We start from the raw sequence: 2,912 nt of genomic DNA, 5'->3' as shown, positions 1-2,912 counted from the left end.
CTCACATCACCCTCAAATAGTGATACCTTGAATTCTTCCTTTCCAATTCCTATTTCCTGCATCTCCTTTTCTTGTCTTGTTGCTCTAGCTTAAACATTAAGTACTATATTTCGTAGCTAAGGAGAGAGCTGGCAGCCTGTCTTGTCCCAGTTTTTAGTTGGATTGCTTCAAGTTTTTTTCCATTTTGGCTAGATGTTGGCTATTGACTTACTAAACATTGCTTTAAAATATGGAATGCTTCATCAATTTCGATGTCATCTGTGCACAGGGGTCATGCAAATCTTCTTGGTTTTGTTCCAATTTTAGTATATGTGCTGCTGAAGCGAGCACCTGTTCTTCCTTTGTGTTTTGTGTGACATAAAAATTCCACATAGCTTGGAATCCCTTGCATATTTATTAATAGATTGAGTAGAGATGAGAAGCTTATTCTTGTTCCCAGGCTCAAAGTTCCTTTCAGTCACCAGGACAGGGTCTATCACTTAGCCTCAGCTGATGTGGATGCAGGGGACCACATCCTCCTGTAGACTTGTGAAAACCTTTTCACCTCTCTTAATTAAAACAAAGAACAACAACAACAGCAGAAAACATAGTACTTTCCTCCTTGTGATTTTCCAGGATGAATGATATATAATAATTTTCCTCAAAGGGCAAGTCAGGAATACTGGCTCCTTTCCTGGGATCACAGTCGGGGAAAAATATGTCAATGCAAAATAGTATCTTTTATAAGTAACTTGCCCTTTTGCCTAGACTTGTTAAAAGTCAGCAAAGAGTTTGGAGAAAACAAGGGGAGGATGAAGTGGAAGAGACTGTGTATATTAATACAAGAAAGAAAGGCATTGAAGAGATGAACGGAAAAAATACACTGAAAGCAAATACTACTTGACATAGTTGGCTTTTGTACTTGAACGTGTGCTTGTGTATTATGTGCAAATGGTGTTTGTGGGAGTGTGTGTGTGCGTATGTGTGTGTGTGTGTGTGTGTGCTCAGGTGTTCCCACATATCCTCATACATCCCAGTCAGTTCCTAAGATAGAACAGAAGGTGATAGCCTTCTTTCCTTCTCTGAGATAAGTGATTTTTGAGAGAAGCACTTCTCACCAGTCTTAAGCCTGAGCTGAGATTATAATTAATAGCTCTTCCTCACTCAGTACAGATTTCTTCCTCTCATGCTCCAAAGTACTGGCAGTCTGTGCACTTCATTTTTAGTGTGGCCTGAGGGGCCATTTCTATCAACTGAAGTGCCAAGTGCCCCTCTGCCACAGCAGAGCTCATTAAATGCAGCCATGTCTTGGGCAGGGCTTACAAAGACCCAAGAGCAGAATGCTTCCTCATCAGTCTGTCTTCAGCCTGGGCTGGACTATAGGTGAGAGTGCCTGTTATCTAGCAGCCTTGGTTGCAATTATTTGTCATGTTTTCCATGGAAATTTCAGTCAGACATAGTCATAAGGGGCCACATGCTTTTATAAAGTTTACTAAAAATTCAACATAATTATTTGCATAATTAATTCAAATGAAAACCATGTGGGTTTCAAAATTATATCTACTCAGGATAATACTCTGGAGAAATCTTGGATACGATTTTTCACCTAGCATCTTGGGACTGTGTTTTCTCCTTGCTTTTCCAAACACTATAGACTTATGCACATCACAGAACTTTCTCCAGTAAACTGCAATCTGGGCTTAACAATTTGCAGTTTTACCAAACTATGAATTCTTTCAGGGTATACAACACATCTTGTTCACCAACAGAATCCCAATGTCTAATAGGATACCTTCATTGTAGATGTTCATAAAATGTTTCATAGGTGAATAAATAAGCTAATGGCTGAATTGTGGTGGAGATGTATGCAAAAAAATCATGAATGGATGAATGGCTGGATGAATAGATATATTATACGGGGACTTTTGTCTAAAAGAAATATTTTTAACCTTTTATAAGCCAGATTATTGTAATTCCATAGAAATGCTGTAAAGATTAAATGAAAAGAGAATTGTTAACTTTTGTCACAGTCCCTGATATATAAATGATTCTACATAAAAAACTTCATTTCCTCTAGCCGCCCACACTTGTTAACAAGGTAACAAGTTCATGTCTACAGAACTTACAAGGCTCTGAGTATCCACTTGTAAACTTTCATATTTCTGTGCATTTACACACGGTAAAAATACATATACCACATAGTTCACTATACTCTTTCTTGCATCAATAGCACTCAGTGAACAGAGCTCACAGTGGTTTCCGTGTCACCCACTGTCAAATTGTTCAGTGGAGCCCATAATATCTTGCCTGAATATATTAACACCTACTTCTCCAGTTCCAGATTATGCCATACAATACCCACCACATTGACCTCATTTCACAGATTGCCATTAGAATTAGGTTAGAACACACCCAGGTATCTCCTTCTCAGTATATTCACAAATATTATCCCTCTTGACTACAGTGCCACCCATCCTCCAGGCAAAATCAGGACCGCTCAGTATATGTCCTCATAGCTCTTGTTCCATTAAATAAATGGATTATATTTGTACTCATGTGTTCACATATTTGTGCTTGTCTCTAACTCAAATTCTGCATGATTTGTTATAAAATACCAAGAAGTGTATTATAAAACATATAAAATCTGATAAATATTTATGAAAGAATGAAAATTGTAATATTAACACAAACGTTTTTCAGGTTCCTAATATTATTCTTTCAAATTGATACTAGTTATCTGGGAAGAGAGAAACTTAGTTGAGGAATTAACTCCATCAGTTCGGCATGTAGGGGAAACATTGGGACCTTTTCTTTTTTTTTATGCTTTTTTTAGAAATAATCTTTTTTTATATATTTTTTATTACGTATTTTCCTCAATTACATTTCCAATGCTATCCAAAAACTCCCTATACCCTTTCCCCCACGTCCCTAAC

At 37.3% G+C, this 2,912-nt stretch overlaps 1 non-coding gene across 1 annotated transcript; it reads right to left on the bottom strand.

The window, feature by feature from the left end:
• Positions 1–223: 223 nt before the first annotated feature.
• Positions 224–330, bottom strand: LOC115030909. Its single transcript, XR_003836511.1, has one exon. It is a non-coding gene; the product is annotated as a U6 spliceosomal RNA (small nuclear RNA).
• Between the last annotated feature and the right edge of the window lie 2,582 nt (positions 331–2,912).

The sequence above is a fragment of the Mus caroli genome, chromosome 4 (assembly GCF_900094665.2).
Source record: "Mus caroli chromosome 4, CAROLI_EIJ_v1.1, whole genome shotgun sequence".
Classification (NCBI taxonomy): domain Eukaryota; kingdom Metazoa; phylum Chordata; class Mammalia; order Rodentia; family Muridae; genus Mus; species Mus caroli.
This window is presented reverse-complemented; position numbering and strand designations above follow the sequence as displayed.